Consider the following 5,599-nt stretch of genomic DNA (forward strand, 5'->3'; position numbering starts at 1 on the left):
GCGATGGGAAATGATAACATCAGAGATTGTTCTATTTCGCGGACTGTCATACCTCACAGAGCAGGGGGATCAATACAAACAAGGCCTTGTCCTGTCACATTTATAGGACAAAGCCTGCCCGGGTCAATGCTGATGTCAATCCATCAGCCCCCCCCCCCCTGCGCACATACTGTTTTTAAGACTGAAAAGAAGCAGTATAAGCCCATTCTGAAGGGTGTATCTATAGTTAGTCCATAGGTTAGTTACCAGAGCAAGTAATTGAGGTTTATGTGTTTTTGCAGCATATCCTACCCGCTTAGCTTACTGATGTGTGAAAATCTTTAGTTCGATCTCAGAAATACACCAGCGTTCCCCTTTTCACGGAGCAGTCAGCAGCACACCATCTGCTTGTTAAATCCAAACCCTCCATTTCTCTCCCAGCTTGTTACGTCCAGCTTGAGCAGCACCACCGAAACGAGCCGATAATAAAGCTGAGAGGCCTGCTGTTTAGGGGCTAGTGGACGGGGAGCTGATCCACAGTGGCCCTGTTGGTTATGGAGGCATGCTGACACTGTGGTCATGTTCAGGGTTAATAGTTAAGGGTGGGACCAGTGGCTGCCTTGCCTCACATACTTAGGACCCTATGGTCGGGTAAATATGTCATTAAGGCTGCCATACATTCTCCTGTTACAACTTTAAAAGTTCCCTTAAGAATAAGTCATCGCATGTTGTATCATTTCATGTCATTTGTTTATTTTTGTTCTCGCTGAGGATTCAAGGATGACAAATGGCCGCCGTCAGCCTCCTCCTCGACCTGACTTACGACGTCACATTCCTTCTTATTAGAGAGCTTTCCTCTCGCAAGCACATAGCTCACACTCAATAGATTTTCTTTTTGGTTTGCGTGGTAGTGAGCGCACTCAGGAAGGGCATTAACTCAAGCTTTTATTCCACCCCTCTTAACCGAAGGTCATGCTCTGTATCTAGCACAACGCCTTAGCTCCTTCTCTCCTTCCCCCCCCCCCCCCTCTCTCTCTCTCTCTCTCTTTCTCTCTCTCCTCATGCTCTCTCAACCTTGCCCTCATCGCGATACACTCTACACGCCAAACACTAGGGCATGAGTCTGAAAACTTGACACCTCATCGGGGGGGAAGGGAGAGAGAGAGAGAGAGAGAGAGAGAGAGAGAGAGAGAGAGAGAGAGAGAGAGAGAGAGAGAGAGAGAGAGAGAGAGAGAGAGAGAGAGAGAGAGAGAGAGAGAGAGAGAGAGAGAGAACGGCGCAGAGGGAGGGAGGAGGCAGAGAGCAGGGGATGATCAATGGCTCTTAGTATAAAAGTAACTAGAGATTATATGGATTTGCGTTCGCTTTCCTTGATGAAGCCATGAGAATTTGGAGACCGGTGGGTTCCATCCTGGACAGAGGCACCTTTCTATAGGCTTCACAGTTATGTGGGAATTTAAGGTTGATTGAGAGTAGATTCTTTTGAAACGCTGCATGAATACCTTTTTTATGATTGTTGCGGCCAAAAATCCTTGATTATGCAGCACGTTTTCTTAAAAAATGCGATGAATTATGCGGGAATTTGCAAAAATTGCAGGAACTCTGTTGTGAAGTAAACGCAACATTTTTCAACTTTCTAAGATATATGTGACTTTTTTGCAACGAAATGCGGGGATTATGAAATCATGCAAGCCCCACATATTTTGCGCGGAAATCTGCAATTTATGTGGTGAGAGTGCGGCATATTTGAAAAAAATGCGGCCCCTACATGAATATGCAGACTTTGGCTGATTATGCGTTGAATTATGCGATCGCATAATCACGTTTTTCTGGAGGGACTGTATAAAGCGTGACTTTAATCAGTATGTGTAACTTTATTAGTTATCCTGTTAATGTCAAATATCAGAAATACAGGCAAGCTGTATCGCTTCATAGTGGCGGTTAGAATATTATATTTACAATTGAATCTTGCCGTAATTTTACCACTTTAGTATATTATTCTCATTTTTACACTCTAGCAGTCTCATGAAGACCACACATCATCACAAATATTAAATTAAGCTCTACACAAAAATTCAAGATGGACGACGAAATAACACAGACAGCAAAATGTGAGCCATTCACACTGGATACCGAACCACGGCAACAAAATTACATAAGCCCCACTACAACAAACTGAGCCCATTTCCAAAAATAGTGCACTCCTTGTTAAATATTTCAAGCGCTTGGCATCTAAGGGGGGGGGGGGGGGGGGGGTGAAGAAGCCTCCATTCCTTCTTGCTTGCCAGCTAAAAAAACACAAGCGAGGATGCAGGCAGGCAATTTTAAGGGAACCCTTCGTTTGGTACCCTGCAAGCCAAGCGGATTACTGTCGCTAAAATCCGTCCTTCAGCTCAGCTCCTCTTGGACTGCTTACTCACTCGAGCGGGTGGCCTGAACGCACAAACACACACGTACGGTACGCACACGGCTCTCCATTTGCCTTTATAGTTTCTCGTGCTGTACTAGAAAAAAAGTCTGGAATCTGCTCTGTGACAGTTAGGCTCTGAACTAAATTACCCCCCCCCCCCTCCCCTTTGCTCCACGCTCATGAGACCGTCTTTGTAGAGAGGAACAGAGGGGAGCAGGAAAGTCATGCGGCCTGTTGGGCTGCAGGGTGATACGTTTAGCGGAGCTGATGATGAACACAAGCCTTTCTTTTTCTTAAAGGGTACATACCCTACAGCCCACTCTCCCCCCCCCCCCTTCACTCCCTCCTTCATTCTTCCCTCTCTCCCCATGGCAGAGACAGCATTCAAAAGAATCTGAAGAAAAATAGAACAGATCACATTACAAGCTCTGCAGAGACAAGAACCGATTCATGGCCAAACAACAAGGGTGAAAATGAATACACCGACCTTGCAAATTATGATTATGATATGATATCACAATTAGTGATATAATAATAATAATAATTATTATTATTATTATGGCTGTCATTTCCGCCATCGAGAGCTTGTATCCTTAGCTGTATTTTGTTCATTTTTTCCTCATTCCTCAAACACTCTTAACCAAACATGTATTCAATTCAGGGATTTGGGTTACTTGTCATCATCCTGAATTTACTAATGAAACAAAATACAAATCAGAGAATCAATTCCACTAGATTACACTGACAGAAGTTATTAGCAGCATAAGCCTCTGGAGTTTATAGTTATTATACCGTGGCAAGCATAGGTTAATTCTCTCAAATGGGGGTTAATTGTAACAGGGTATCCATCTGAAGTATTAGAGAGCAAATTAATAATAAGAAATATGACTGCCCCTATGACAACAACATGGTGAGGAAAGGAGTTCACAATTTTGAACGAAACACAGTATTGATTGACCCTTAAAAAGGAAGATCACATAGAAGTGACTGTGTATTATTAATCTCACATAAAGGTTCTAATGGTCCAGATCCAAACCAAGCCTACCACTCCACTTCTTCTTGGCTGTCTCGCTCTCCCTTCTCCTGCAGAACAAATTAATTAAGCAAAGCTCCTGAACAGGGCCAGCCTCTCGCAAGGAGCTGATGAGTCTATATTGAATGAACAAGAGACCCGTTTCCTCCCCTGGCTTTCTGCAGCAACAGCAGCATCTTATTGGACAAGGGGCCATATCGGCAGTTCCTAGACGTGGGAGCAGCATGTGTCAGGTGGTCTGGCCTGTGTTATTTATGACGCTTCCAGGCCCAAGTCCTTACTCTGCAAGCAGAGATGGTGGTGAGGTGGGTGGGTTTCAGAATTAACGGAAAGCATATGGGGGATGGGGAACAGGATGTGTGTGTGTGTATGGCGGTGGGGGGGGGGGCTTTGTATTAGATCTTTGATTCTTGCAGTGCATTAAGGAATTGAATTTGGACCTCAGCCCCCACCTGCTCGCCTCTAGTGTCCCCCTGGAGGGCTTTTATGACATACAGATCTCTCAGAGCCACTGCTGGAGGCCCGATGGCTTCTCTAAGCCATCCCATAATAAGCACCATGAGTGCATTGCGTATCCACATGCACACGTCACACAGACACAATTGAAACACAAAAAAACACACACCTACACAAAGACAGACAGACAAACAGACACCTACACAAAGAGAGACAGACAAACAGACACACACACACACACACACACACACACACACACACACACACACACACACACACACACACACACACACACACACACACACACACACACACACACACACACACACACAGCACACAGCACACAGCAAACAAACCTATATTTGTATGTGTAATACACATACACCACAGAGCAAGAACGAGCAACTCTGGCTCTGGCATTTTAAGGATGCTATGTACAAAGGATTTGAAGTGAATTTTCCAAGTTTTCATATTTTACTGTTAGATACATTGTATTTACAGCATACAGTAATATGCTTCTGAGTAGAAGGATAAAAGTATCTTTCTTGACTATTGAGTATTGCATTGGGTCCAAGCAATGGGGTTATTATAGATGATTGGACGGTAATTATTACATACGACGTTATCCAGATACCTACAAACGCATGGCACTGCCTCTTCTTCCAGGGGTCGTCATTTCGAGACACATTTTCAAGGAATAATTAAATGAGCCTTCTTGGTGAGTTATGTAGGATTTCCACGTCAAACATGTAGGCTACTTGCTCAGCATCAAGCAAACGCCCACAGTCCCAGGGTTTGATGAAAATGATCTTTGTGCAGTTATGACCAGCACAGTTAGCAATCCATTATAATAAATAAACGTATCCAAACAACAGAAGAATTGTCTCGTCGATCCCAATAAACCACTGCTGTTCTCTAAGAGCATCTGGCGACTGGCGACTTTCTGAAACAGTGTTTCTAATTCCATTAGTGGGCCTGTATTCGTTCGCTTCCTCTAATAAGCAATATAATCAAACACTGTTATTCTTTGTAAAGTGCATACAGTAGAGCACATTTTAAGTAAAAATTCAATGGATAGCCTATGTCTGAACTGTTTTACAACGATGACATAAAGACAACCCTGTCCAAGATAGTAAGATACATAAGTTAACCCAATATTCAAACGTACCGCCAACAACAAAATCGCGATGAGCCGAAACACATCAACGATTAATCTCCCAAACCAGATGCACAGTGGTTTCAAATACTAAGTTAAACGCTGAAATTTGCAACATACAAACACATTGTATTTCAGGCTATCTCTCCAAAAAGTGCCACCTACCTGTTTTTTTGTTGCTATGTTTCGTGCAATTCCTACTTGGGTATTTCCATAGATCTATGTCACTTGGCTTTGTATCCAAATAGTCAAGTGATACGGACGCACAGTGATCCTCCTCCCGGCGTGTCGCGCTGAGGCAGTACAGCAGTAGATAGAGAGAGCGAGGCGCCTGTGCGTTAAGGTAGGGGTGGGTGGGGGGGAGATTGAGCGGGAGGTGACAGGATGACCGAGCGACCACACTTGTTCACACTGAGCACAATCAACCAAGGGAATATCAGAGCTTCGCATGCGCCCTGGGTATAAGTGCTCCCCTACTGCTTAACAATTACCCCCTTTTTAAAATCCCTCTAGCGGGGTTTCTGTCCCAACACCAGCACCTTTAATTTTAGATGCACCGCGATTT

General features: G+C 44.1%; 1 long non-coding RNA gene across 2 annotated transcripts in view; it reads right to left on the reverse strand.

The window, feature by feature from the left end:
- The window catches only part of LOC130382089 (uncharacterized), a 15,231-nt gene extending 9,855 nt beyond the window's left edge, over positions 1 to 5,376 (reverse strand). For both annotated transcript variants that reach the window (XR_008895534.1, XR_008895533.1), the window contains exon 1: positions 5,200 to 5,376. This is a non-coding gene — a long non-coding RNA (uncharacterized LOC130382089). The remainder of the gene's footprint in view (positions 1 to 5,199) is intronic.
- Positions 5,377 to 5,599: the final 223 nt, after the last annotated feature.

Source organism: Gadus chalcogrammus, chromosome 1 (assembly GCF_026213295.1).
Source record: "Gadus chalcogrammus isolate NIFS_2021 chromosome 1, NIFS_Gcha_1.0, whole genome shotgun sequence".
NCBI lineage: Eukaryota > Metazoa > Chordata > Actinopteri > Gadiformes > Gadidae > Gadus > Gadus chalcogrammus.